Raw genomic sequence first — 14305 nt, 5'->3', positions numbered from 1 at the left:
CTATAAACGGGGCCTGATTATTTACATAAATGTCCCTGGGTGACTGGGTCGGTTAAGCGTCTGCCTTCAGCTCAGGTCATGATCTCAGGGTCCAGGAATGGAGCCTTGCATCGAGCTCCCGGTTCAGCGGGGAGTCTGCTTCTTCCTCTCCCTCTGCCTCTGCCGCTCCCCTCCGCTCGTGTTCTCTCTCTCTCTTTCTCTCAGATAAATAAATAAAGTCTTAAAAAAAAAAAAAAGCGCAACAAGAATAGTGATTGACCATACAGGCTCTTTAAAAAAAATTTTTTTAAAGATTTTATTTATTTATTTGACAGAGAGACAGCCAGTGAGAGAGGGAACACAGCAGGGGGAGTGGGAGAGGAAGAAGCAGGCTCCCAGCGGAGGAGCCGATGTGGGGCTCGATCCCATAATGCCGGGATCACACCCCCAGCCGAAGGCAGGCGCCCCCCATATAGGCATTTTTTAATCTGCTTTGCTAGAACTTGTCACAAGGAATATCAGAGTGGACTTTCCAAAGCCTCTGGAAGCTAGAAAGCCAAGCTGAGGACTTGTCCAGTTGTGTCCTGTTACAAGGAGAGCCGATTCTTATCGAACTCATGCAAATATATATTTTATCATAAAAATAAGAATATCTAGGGGCGCCTGGGTGGCTCAGTAGTTAAGCGTCTGCCTTCGGCTCAGGGCGTGATCCCGGCATTGTGGGATCGAGCCCCGCATCAGGCTCCTCCACTGTGAGCCTGCTTCTTCCTCTCCCACTTCCCCTGCTTGTGTTCCCTCTCTCTCTGGCTGTCTCTCTCTCTGTCAAATAAATAAATAAAAGCTTTAAAAAAAAAAAAAGAATATCTAATAAGAGTTTCTGAATACTGGAGGGATGAGGTAGGAAGAAAACTATCTTAACCTTTGTCACAACGACATTTTACCAAATTGCTGTAAGCTATAGATAACATAAAAGAGAGGACAAAAAGGGGGCCTTTAATCTGGAAAATAAAACATTAAAGAACTAGCAATGTTTTAAATGAAATCATAAAAATTACAACCATCTCATCGGTTCATTCTGTATTATGTAAGTAATCCTTATTCTGCTTCATCTTGAGTTAACATCTTCATGAATCAATCAGTTTTCCATTGGAGCTTTAGAAATTCTTACCTTACATTGTGTTTTGATCTTAAAGATGTCAGAAACCTGAGTTTTAGAGTACCTGTCAGGGTTTTTTCCATAAATCTCTTTGAAGATGAAGCATTTGTGCAGGAAAACTTTTGCAAAAGCATCAGAGTAAAGTAATAACTGTAAGTGACAAAAGACCTTGGAAGATCTGGTGAGAGTTCACATACCCATAGAAAGAGAGTGATGAAATTGACAACTAAATTTGGTTATTTTTGTGACATACATTTTAAAATCATGACTGATAACATTATATCAGAACACACTAGATTTTTAGGAATTTCATGTCATCTCTGGAACACTCGGGTTACCATATGTAAGCAGAAGCTAAAGAAAGTTTAGCATTACTTCTTATTTGACAATACTTCTTATTTACATGCTTCCCATGTAATTTAACATCTCAAATGACCCTAAATAATTTAACCTTTCTCTTATTACTTTATTCAGAATTTCACTGGGGGAAGTTTGTTAAAATTGTCAAAGACTTAAAACATTTGATAAAATACAATCATAGGTCACTGTGAAACAATAGTTATCCATTAAACCAAAGTGACAGTTAAAAGATTTAAAGGCAAATACAGAAAGTTACACGGTTGTAAAAAAAACCCTTAGCTCTTCTAATAAAGAAGACTTGGGTCTTTTTTTTTTTTTAATAATCGAAGAGTTGATAAAGACAAAGCACAGAATCTTTTCTAGGCGGATTACATTAAAGGTAAAGAAAAACCTTTGTTTATAATTTTTTATTAAGAGCAGACTAATAATCTAAGGAACCTTTATCCTTTTAACAGAGAGAAAACTAAGTTCTAATTTTGCATTGGTGTACTTTTGATATTAAAACTCTCCTTTTTTTTGAACATAAATATCCATACAGGTTTTGTTTTATCTTTTTCCTATCTTAATCATGAATAATGGTTTTACTTTGGGACAAAATTACTTTCTTTTTTTTTTCTCTTAACAAAACAACCAAAACCCAAACCAAAAAACCCCCCATGTCCTTCGTATCTTTCCTTCTTCAAAAAACATCTTCCACTTTCCTTACCTGCTTTCCATAGACAGTTGTTTTTTTTAACCTTTGTTATTTCTAGCAGTTTTCATTACATATATTAATTAAAATTCTTAACCCTTAGAATCTTTAATTCCTAGTGAAAACTAAGAAGTAATTGTTGGACTAGCAAATTTATAAACACATTTCATAAATTTCTAGAAGTATATTCTTCCTCATGGTAAATTTTTAAATGTGGCACAAGACATGGGTAATAAATACCTTTTGCCTCTCTGTGAAAAATCAAAAAGTCAAAAGTAGATAAACTTCTGTTTAGCATTTAATGCTTATTTGGAGATGATTTATATATTTAATTGATTATCCCATTATTTAGCTTAATTTTGTATAAACTTTTTTTAAATTTATTTGAATTACTTGCTTTTAATAATTATGCTTGGATTAGACATTAAACAACTAATCATTCTAAGTTATTTTTCTTGTTGACAAATTTTGAGGACAGGCCTGCTTTTATTAAACCAACAAATTTAAACTAGCTTTTATTTATCAAAGACTATCTCAAATCTCATGAACTTGAAAAACATTTGGATTTGTTTCTATATTTCTGAGAGTGTACTTGATTTGTATAAATGCTTAATTTTCTTAAATCTTGCTCAATATGTGCTCTTCAGCTTTTTTTTATTTTTTAAAGATTTTATTTATTTATTTGACACAGGGAGAGAGAGCAAGAGAGCACAAGCAGGGGGAGCTGCAGAGGGAGAGGGAGAAGCAGACTCCCTGCGGGTTCGATCCCAGGACCCTGGGATCACGACCTGAGCCGAAGGTCAGACACTTAACTGACAGAGCCACTCGGGTGCCCCTAAACGCTTAATTTTCTTTAAGCCAATTAAATAGAGCTCTCTACAAATTAATTTTGGTAGTATCATCTGGAGTTAGAAAAGTATCACATACATACATGGACATACATGAACATACAGACAGACAGACACAGAGTTCTTATCACTTTTGTTTTAAATATTTTAGCCATGTCTCAGGTACAGAACTCAAAAAAATAGTTAGATCCAAAATGTGTTTCTGGCAGATGGACTAAGTTGAGGCTATCCGCTCAGATGGCCAAAGAGTGTTTACTTAGGATTTTTTTATTTGCATGCTGTAAGAATCCTTTTAGAGCTGTTTTTGGAGTCTTTGTCTTTTAGAAGCTTCTACATATCAATTAAAGAATGCATCCTACTGTCTCTGAGAGTATGCATCTTTTTTGAAGGTACCCCCATTAGGTGGACTTTTATCTAAGTCAAAGTTTTCACAACGATTCCTGAAGTTCACTCATTTTGCGAAATGGCACAAGATTGTGGAGCATAGATCAGGTGGAAGTCATCTTTGCTTTATTTAGATTCTCTAAGGTGTCCTATCCACCAGGTGCCATATTTTCCAACGGCTGTTCCAAAACACAGGGAATCATGCATTTCCGCGCCCCCCCAAATTTGGAACACAATAGGGTAACTTACCAAGAAGCTTCAACAAAATGCAAGTATGTACCATCAAGTTGGAGAGCTCAAAACACAGAAAATGGAGCTTGGATCCAAGACAGACTCACCCACAAGCTCCAGGCGGGGTAAGAAAGCATTGAGCTCAGTGGGCTCTGTGGGTACCAGCGCCCATTGCTTCACCAGCTTTGAAATTGTTGGAGGTCTTCTTTGGGACCCACTTCTGATGACCCGAAATGTCAAAAGTTCAGAAACAACAGAATCACCAATGGATCACCATGGTAGCAATTAGTAAAAATGTATGGTGCACACACCAAAAAGACAGTTTGCAAAATGGGGGCACCCAGACCAAAACTTGGAATCAGGCTCAGGGTTATGTGATCATAAAGCAGCTTCTATAGTCAGAAAGCCCTGACTGTTTATTCTTCACAGTGATTGGTTAGAATATTAGAGTTTCCTTAAATGATTGGAATTGGCCAGCGGTTACCTCATATCAACCTTGGGAAACAGTTTAAGTTTTGCTTCTGATTTCCAGAGGCACAAGCAAGAAATAACCCAGGTCAAGTTAACCTTGCTAACTTAAAGCTAAATGAAGCTTGGTTTGTATGATTCAACTGGTTTTGTCCGCTCAGGGAATTTTTAAGGCTGGTTTCTATTTGTTTTTTATTCTAAAAACTAAGAGGAGTCATGCTCTGGCTTAGATTTTGCAAAGAGCACTCTGGCTTTTTGAAGACAGAGTTAACAATGTTTGCTGATGGATTACATAAAAGGTATGAAAAAGGAAGGAATACTAGATGACTCCAGAGGCTTAGCATGGAACAAATGGAAGAGGGAAATTGCTGTTTACTGAGATGGGGAAGGGCAGTTTGGGGTAAACTTGAGAAGCCAATTCAACATTCAAATGAGCCGTGGTATATAGGCATACCTGGCAGATATTGTGGGCTCGGTTCCAGACCACCACAATAAAGTGAATTTCTCAATAAAGGGACTCAAATGAATTTTTTGGTTTCCCAGTGCATATAAAAGTTCTGTTTACACTATACTGTCATCTCCTAAGTGTGCAATAGCATGTCTAAAATACAGTCTACATACTTTAAATAAAAATACTTTATTGCTAAAAACTGCTGACCATCATCTGAGCTTTCGGTGATTGTAATCAAATGGTGTTGGTAGACTTGCTTGACTCGGGGTTGCCACAAAAAACCCCAGTTTGTAAAAAATGTACTACCTGTGAAGTCAGTAAAAAGAAGCATAACAGAATGAGGTATGCCTGTGTCCATTTGGAGTTCTGGGCAGAGGCTGGGGCCTGAAATATAAATCCAAGATCTGTCAAATGTAGGTGATTTAATGCAAAGGGCTGGGGCCCCTGGGTGGCTCAGTCGGTTTAAGCATCTGCCTTTGGCTCAGGTCATGATCTCAGGTCATGATCTCAGGGTCCCCGCTCAGCAGGGAGCCTGCTTCTCCCTCTGCCCCACCCCCTGCTCATGCTCTTTCTCTCTCTCTCAAATAAATAAGTGAAATCTTTTTAAAAAACAAAGCAGGGGCGCCTGGGTGGCACAGTGGTTAAGCGTCTGCCTTCTGCTCAGGGCGTGATCCTGGCGTTCTGGGATCGAGCCCCACATCAGGCTCCTCTGCTATGAGCCTGCTTCTTCCTCTCCCACTCCCCCCTGCTTGTGTTCCCTCTCTCGCTGGCTGTCTCTCTCTGTCAAATAAATAAATAAAATCTTAAAAAAAACCAAACAAAGCAAAGTGCTTTAAACTACTTGGAAAAAAGTCACTTGAACTAATTTTTATACCCCATAATTTTTTTATTGAAGTAATTTTTATATGTATACATTTTATACCCGCACAATAAAATCTATCTTCATCTAGGATACCCACCCAAAGCCTGGGCCCGTCTCTTATTTGTCTGTGTCTAGCCCAGGGCTGGGCACCTGACAACGATGACCCGATAAATATGCGATGGGCACTTCCGTGGACAGTGCTGAGTAGAGGTACTAGTAGAGTTTGGGAATCAAGAGATGTGGGATGAAAGCATGCTTCCAGTACTAGCTCTGTCAGCACGAAAGCTATTTACATTCTCTGAGCTTTCGTTTTCTCCTCTGCAAAATGAGGGTTAACATCTGTTTCACAGGACACACAATGAGAAGATGCTTGTGAAAGTGCTGTGGGAGCTCCAGTTAAGGTGCAGTTATCCTGTTCTTGGTTGTCTCCTTTTGTTTCTAGACCGTGCTGCCCGATATGGTAGCCACTAGCCACACATGGCAATTTAAACCAACATTTAACTTAACTAAGATTAAATAACAAGTTGTAATTAGTTCCTTAGTCTCACTGGCCGCTGTGTTCTGTAGCCGTATGTGGCTAGTGGCTATCAGGAAACACAGAACATTTGCATCACTATAGAACGTTTTATTGGACAATTCCACTCTAGCGCCTCCTGGAAGGTCTGGGGGTGGACAGAAAGGGTCCTGACTGGGGCACCTGGGTGGCTCAGCCGTTAAGCGTCTGCCTTTGGCTCAGATCATAATCCCAGCATTCTGCGGGATCAAGCCCCGCATCGGCTCCCTGTTCAGCGGGAAGTCTGCTTCTCCCTCTCCCACTCCCCCTGCTTGTGTTCCCTCTCTCACCGCCTCTCTCTCTGTCCAAATAAATAAATAAAATCTTAACCAAAAAAAAAAAAAGGAAGGGTCCTGACTTCAAGAACCACTTCACAAACATATTCTGGGGCCATGTAAAGCCCCAGGCAGGAGAGGTGGCTAGCCCAGGCTAGCCCAGGACAGCCCTTCCCGTGGCCTTCCTGCCTTGGAGATGTCACATCCTCATCCTGGGAACCAGGGGCTGAGGAACCCAGGGGACAGAGGCAGGGCCAAGGATGCATGACCTAGCTGCAATGACTTCCAGACGCTGCCGTCTCTGTAGATGGGCACCCCCCCAGGACTGGCCAGTGGGCTAGTCGTGGGTGGGGAGGCTTGAGGAGTGGTGTTGAGAGCTAAGGGGTTGCTTCTCCTCCTTCTGCCATTTGGTCCCTCTGTCCATCTGTTTGTCTATTGATCTGTGGATAACAGCCCTCCCGTGTTGGGTAAACAACACAAAGGATTCTGAGGACCTTTGAAAGTTGCTGTGCAGGGGTGCCTGGGTGGCTCAGTAGGTTAGGCATCTGCCTTCGGCTCAGGTCATGGTCCCAGTGTCCTGGGATCGAGCCCTGCATCAGGCTCCCTGCTCAGCTAGGAGTCTGCTTCTCCCTTTGGCCCCCTGCTCCTGCTCTCAAATCTTGAGACCCTTCTTGTGTTGTGGCTCGTTAAGGTCTCAGAATCCTCTCCTCTGGGATCTAAGTCCATGCCTGAACGTTGTCACTTGGTAGCTGTGTGATCTTGGGGAAATTACTGAGCCTCTCCAAGCCTCCACTTTTGTGAAATGGTGATAGTAATAGTAACTAGGACCAGCTACGTAATTTATGGGGCCCAGTGCAAATGAAAATGCAGGGGTCCTTGTTCAAAAAGCAGGAAAAGGAGTTTTTCCCCTTTCTTCTATGATTTCTCACTCAATCTGTTCATTATTCACTATTTAATGTTGCATTCCTTTGGGCATGGGGATACTCACAGGGCCATGGGGCCCTGCCTCATGACTTGGCAGGCATCCTCAACCCAATTTTCCTTATGTCTGTATCCAAGCCCCTGCCTGGGCCAGAGGCCAGGGAACAGGCAGCCAAGAACCCATTCTGGGGAGGGAGAAGGGGGGAGACAATGAGAGGCAGAACTATGTGTCAGCTGCGTTTCCAAGTCCCTGGCGCATGCTCCATTATTTCATTTGGATTTCACTTACAAAACCCAAATTTAAAGATAAAATTGTTGAGAATTTCAAGATGGTGCCCAGAGAGCATTAAACCCGTTATGGAGCACTTGTCTGCGTGGAGGGCTCTGTGCACCCGCACTGCCCCCACATGCATGAAGCTGGCCCTGATAACACCCAGCCCACAGGGTAGCTGTGAAGAATATGCCTGTCCCCTAGGAAGTGTCGATACGTGTCTCAATAAACGTCAGCTGTCCCATTAAGGTCACTATTAATTATTAAATGTGATTTATTACAGATTTTTAAAATTTGATTTCGATGATGACTCAGTGGGTAATACGTCTTCTTTTACTTAATACAAAGTGCTGCTTCCATCTGCTATAAGAAACCTCTCTGTCATCATCATATTTCTAGGTGGTTTGCTATGGTTAAAGTGGGAGGAAGGAAGATACAGGAACATTTAAAAATACTTAAAGGGGGGCGCCTGGGTTGCTCAGTCGGTTACGCTTCTGATTCTTCATTTTGGCTCAGGTCATGATCTCAGGGTTGTGAGATTGAGCCCTGCATTGGGCGTGAAGCCTGCTTGAGTTGTTTCTCTCTTTCCTTCTCCCTCTGCGCCTCCCCCCCTCACACACTCTCTCTCTCTCAAATAAACAAATAAATACTTAGGTATCAGGCACTTCTGTGTTAAGCCTCACCACAAGAAGCCAATCCTCAGTAGGCAAGCCTCTTACCCTGCTCCGAGAAAGAAATCGACGCTCGGAGCACGAGTCTTGCCTAGAGACACACAGCACATCATGGCAGAGGCTGGGGCCTGAATCTGGATCTGTCTGCCCCCGAAGCCTGAGTTCTGCACCCAAGGAGCCTGTTGTCTGAGGCCTTTGTCTGCAGCACATCTGAGAAGGGACCACCAGTAAGTGTCTTTCCTCTCCTGGGATGGCCTCATCTGCTTCCCCCAACCCCTTCCACCATTCTTTTTGCTGCTTTGCCAGCAGCTGCATCCTGTATCCTGAGGAGAAGCCTAAGGACAATGGGAAGGGGAAGGATTGGGTGGTAGGAAAGGGGCCAAGCTCCAAGCTAAACAATGGTTTCTTCTCCTGGTGGGTCCTGGGCAGCCGGAAACAGCAACTGGTTCCCAGCATTATTGTGGGCAGGGGTGAGAGCTGCCCCCCACTCGGATTCTCCTTCTATTCTGGGCACAGCCTCCTCTGAGTTGCTGCAAGCTTTCGTGCCTTGGCTGTGTAGTAGCCTCAGTTTCCCCACTATCGACTGTTGTCTTTAATCCCCAAAACAGGACCCAGTGCTGGGAGGACCTCAGGGACTATTTGCTGAATTACACTATTGGAGGAGTAGATGAAACCCTAAAGAGTTTCCGGGCGTTGTCCTTTCTTGGTTACTTTGCCCATCTAGCCATCCCTCCAGCAACTGTGCTCTGAGGGAGCCCCTGCAGCGTGCCTGTGAAGCTCAGGAGGACACCGATAATATCCCCGCCCTGCTAGTTCCTAGGAAGCCGGCCAGGCCCCGGGGCAAATGCCGCAGAAGAGGTTTATGCTAGAAGGAAAAAAAGTAAGTCTGGAGTGACTGGGCTTATATTAGGATAGGAACAATAATCCTGAGAGGAAAGAATCTGCACTGGGGTCTCCAGCCCACCTGCCCTCTTCCCCTGGGGCTTGAGCTGCAGAAGGGACTGCAAGTGGCCACCCGAGCCCTGGACTAGCACATCTGGGCTCAGGTCTCACCCCTTCCACCCATCAGCTGTGTGACCTTAGGCAAGTTCCTTTTCCTCTCTGAGCCTGTTTCCTCATCCGTAAATTGGAATTAACAAAACTTACCTCCTGACGGTGCCTGTGGTAAGGATTGAATTCAAATGGTGAGCCTTAACAGGCTTCATGGGAATTGCTGAGTGCACTGAGTGAACCAGGAGGCCAGGAAACAGACCTCCGAGAAATCCCGTTTGAACCATGAAACTTAAATAGCACAGGCTGGGAGAGAAGGCGATGGGGTCGTGAAAGGAGGGCTGCTCTATGAAGAGGAACTCTGTGTGTGTGTGTGTGTGTGTGTGTGTGTGTGTGTGTGTGTGAGTGTGTGTGTGTTTCGGCTTCCTCAGTCAAGACTGGATGTTTATGGATGGAGTAAATGATGGGAGATGCTGAGTCAGCAAAGCCAGGAGACACGACAACCTAAGGGAGGCTTCCTGGGCCCTCCTGAACCCTTTTCCGGGGGAGAATAGCACTAATTTTGTGTCTAAGCCTAAAACTGAAGGTCCAGCTCCATCTGAGACCAACCCCTACTTAAAGAAGATGCCCTGGGAGACAGTACAGCCATGCATGGCCTTGTGCTGCCCTCTGCTGGTTTTCTTGAGAACTGCACTTTTGAGATGGTAATTTCCGTTCATACAAACGGTAACTCTCCTGTGACCAGCCCAGTGTTGGGAGCTGGGAACTCACAGGTAGACAAAAATCACATTCCTGCTATTCAAGAACTCCTGATGTATATGCGTGTGTGTGTGTGTGAGAGAGAGCGAGAGAGAGCGAGAGAGAGCCAGAGAGCGAGGGAGAGAGACACACACAGTGAGAGAGAGAAAGAGAGAGAGAGAGAGAAACAGACACATAAACAGGAAAGGTATATCAGCACCATGACACAAGATGCAGAAAGGGTAGAGATGCATTAAGGAAAGTTTTTGGAAGGAGGTGATTTTTCATCTATCCATCCAGCCACCCATTATATATTTAGCGAGTACTTACTGTATTATAAAAACTAAGCTTTGTGCTTGAGCTATAATTGGTAACAAAATATACAAAAATCCCTGCCTTCATGGAGCTTATATTCTTTTTTTTTTTTTTAAAGATTTTATTTATTTATTCGACAGAGATAGAGACAGCCAGCGAGAGAGGGAACACAAGCAGGGGGAGTGGGAGAGGAAGAAGCAGGCTCATAGCGGAGGAGCCTGATGTGGGGCTCGATCCCATAACGCTGGGATCACGCCCTGAGCTGAAGGCAGACGCTTAACCGCTCTGCCACCCAGGCGCCCCAATGGAGCTTATATTCTAATGAAGGGAAATAATGCAAAAATAAGACAGGTAAATATATATAGTGTTGGATGATGAGTACTAAAGGGAAAAATAAAGCAGGAAAGGGGGACAGGGAGTATTGTTGGAGTGACTGCAACTTTTGAAGTAACATCTGAATAAAGACCGAAGGGAGAGAAATTTTCACTTCTGAACATGACCGAGTAAGTTGTAATGGACTTTCTCTCCTGCATAAATAAACCGGAGACTGGACAAATATTATGAAACAATTGTTCAGATATTGGACAATGCTAGCACAGGACCACGATCCCTGAGAGAAGGAAAGCAAACAAGGTGAGTCTAATGATCACCTTAGCTTTATGCCTGAAGACACTTTCTGGCAGAGCAGGGCGAAGAAACTCAAGTAGAGTACAGGGGTAGAGTCCCTGAGAGGAAGAAAAGAGCTCCAAAAATCTGTGTAGGGGTCTTCCTTGAGTCTTTGTCAAAATCCTAGGTTGTACATGCAAAAGCTGAAACTCCATGAATGTGGGCAGATAATAACGACTGGGGAGTTATAATGTGGGGAGGTATAAGCTGAACCAGACTGGGAGACATTCACATTCCAGCTGGCTACAGGGGAGAGAACTTGTGAACACCTGGCCATTCAGTAGAGGCCTCAAAAGGGTCATAGTAGTAGGACTAACATAGCCTCCGAGTAAAGGCTACTCTATAACTACTTTAATAAAGCTTTAAAAAGTATAAAACTGACCTACAAGTAACTTAATTGCCTGCCCAAACAAAACAAACTTCAACATTCTTTAAAGAAAGGAAACAAAATTCAGACCCTCAACAACAGAACATTTGCAGTATCTAGCAGTCAATAAAAATGACTAGACATGGAAGGAAGCAGGAAAATATGACCTATAGAAATAGACCCAGAAATAACAAAGATGCTGGAATTAGCAGACATAGACTTTGAAGTAGTTAATGTAAATATATATATTGAGATTTAAGGGAAAACATGGACATATGAGGAAAGAAGTGGAGGTTACCAAATGGAACTTAAAGAGTCTACAAGTATAAGATCTGAACAAAATTACACGGTATAACTTAAAAACCAGATTAGATACTGAAGAAGAAAACATCAGTGATCTTTAAGACATAGCAATAACAAATATCCAAACTGTAGCAGAGAAAGAAAAAAAAAAGCCTTGACTTAAAAAAAAATGCATGAGCCTCATTACTGGTGGAAAACTGCAAGTGATATAGTATTTGTGTAACTGGGGTCTCAGAGAGCGTAGAGGCAGAAAAATATTTGAAGAAATAGTAGCCAAAATTTTTTAAAACATGAAGGCTATTAACAATAGACCCAAGAAACTCAACAAACACCATAACCATACATCGTAAAAAATTTACTAAAAACCTAGTTAAAGAGAAAATATTTGAGGCGGACAGAAAAGAAGATATATTTACAAGAGAATAAAGATAAGAATTATCATTAATTCCTCACTAGGAACAATGCAATCTAAAAGACCAGGGGGATAATCTCTTTTAAAAACAGAAAGAGGAAAAGAAAAAAAAGATGTCAATCTAGCATTATACATCAGTGAAAATACTCTTCAAAAATGAAGGAAAGACGCTTGGGTGGTTCAGTCAGTTAAGCGTCTGCCTTTGGCTCAGGTCATGATCCCAGGGTCCTGGGATCAACTGCTACATTGGGCTCCTTGCTCAGCAGGGACCCTGCTTCTCCCTCTGCCTGCAGCTCCCCCACTTGTGCTCACTCTCCCTATCTCTCTCTGACAAGTAAATAAATAAAATCTTTTAAAAACCCCACAAAAATGGAGGAAAGTAAAGACATTTTCAGACAAACAAAAGCTGAAAGAATTTATAGTTTTTCACTGTAAAAAAGGCTAAAGAAAATTCTTTAAGCTGAAGTAAAATAATACCAGCTGAAAATCTGGACCTATACAAAGGAGTGAAGAGCACCAGGAATGTTAAATATAGATTTTTTTCTAAGTTAAACAATTTTTAAATTAACTGCTTAATGCAAAAAGCAACAATGATGTATTATGGTGTTTATAACATGTAGGAGTGAAACGTATGACAACAAAGGATAAGAAGAAGACAGAAGCATATTATTATATTTCTTTCAATATGTATGATGCAGTATAATATTGTGTGAAGGTAGACTGTGGTAAGTTACAGATGAATATTGTAAAGCATAGGGAAACCACTAAAATGAAGACATGCGTGGCTAACAGGCTAATGGTGGAAATAAGATGAAATAATAACAAACAGAAACTCTACCCAAAGGAAGGCAGGAAAAGAGAACAAAGAACATCAAAATTTGAGGGTTGTGGCTAATATTACATAGAAGAGAATTTGTTATTAAAATTTCTTCCCTCTCTCCCCCAAAAAAATAATAAAGGAGAAGAAAATCCAGGCCTAAACCATCTCACTGGTGAATTTTATTAAACATTAAAGGAAGAAATAATACTAATCCAACACAAACTCATTCAAAAAATAGGGAGGAAGGAATTTCCTTCAACTTATCTTTGGAGATTAATATTATCCTGATATTTAAAAAAAGACAAAGACATTACAAAGAAAGAAAATTACTATTTTTTCTTATGAAAATAGATGCAAAATTCTCTTTTTTTAAAAGATTTTTTAAATTTGTTTATTTGACAGAGAGAGCCAGCGAGAGAGGGAGCACAAGCAGGGGAAGTGGGAGAGGAAGAAGCAGGCTCCTAGCGGAGGAGCCTGATGTGGGGCTCGATCCCAGGACTCTGGCATCACGCCCTGAGCTGAAGGGGGACGCTTAATGACTGCACCACCCAGGCGCCCCATAAATTCTTTAACAAATATAAGCAAATTGTAGCTAACTACATATGAAAGGATATATCACGACCAAGTAGGGATTCATCTTAGAAATTAAAGTTGGTTTAATGTTTGAAAACCAGTGTAATTCACCATATTATAGAGTAAGGGGAGAAAAACAATACAATTGTCACAATACATGCAAAAAAACCATTGACAATATTCACTACTGTTAAGAAAAACTCTAAGAGATAAATAAGAAGAACAGCAGATAATCTGAAAAAAAAAACACTAAGAGAAAATTAAGAGTAGAAGAGGAGATCCTCAATGTGATAAAGGGCACCTATGAAAAACCTACAGCTAATGTAGTTAATGATGAAAGATGGAATACTTTTACTATTAGATTAGGGACAAGTCAAGGATGCCTGCTCTCACTGCTTCTACTCAACATTGTACTAAGGTCCTAGTCAGTGCTATATGAAAAAAAAAGACACATAATTAGATAGAAAAAAGTAAAACTTTTTTATTTACAGGTGATATGATCATATCCTATAAATAAGAAGTCATAGGGGATCTATAAAAGAAGTATTAGAACTAATATATTGATTTAGCAAAGTCACAAGTTAAAAGGTCACAACTGTATTTTTTTTAAAGATTGTATTTATTTCAGAGAGAGAGAGCAAGAAAGCACGAGCAGGGGGAGCTGCAGAGGGAGAGGGAGAAGCAGACTCTCCGCTGAGCAGGGAGCCAGACGTGGGGCTTGATCCCAGGACCCCAAGATCATGATCTGAGCCGAAGGCAGATGCCCAACTGACTGAGCCATGCAGGCGCCCCCACAATTGTATTTTTATATACTTGAAATGAACAATTAGAAAATAAAACTAAAAAATCCAACAACATTTATAATAACAAAAATATGGAATATTTATGAATCAGTTTAACAAATTATGTGTAAACTCTGTTCAATAAAACTACAAATTATTGCTAAAACCAAAATAAGACCTAAATAAATGAAGACATATACCATGTTGGATGACTGAGA

The sequence above is a fragment of the Ursus arctos genome, unplaced genomic scaffold (genome assembly GCF_023065955.2).
Source record: "Ursus arctos isolate Adak ecotype North America unplaced genomic scaffold, UrsArc2.0 scaffold_12, whole genome shotgun sequence".
NCBI lineage: Eukaryota > Metazoa > Chordata > Mammalia > Carnivora > Ursidae > Ursus > Ursus arctos.
The sequence above is the reverse complement of the archived record's forward strand: the minus strand, read 5'-3'. Positions refer to the sequence as shown.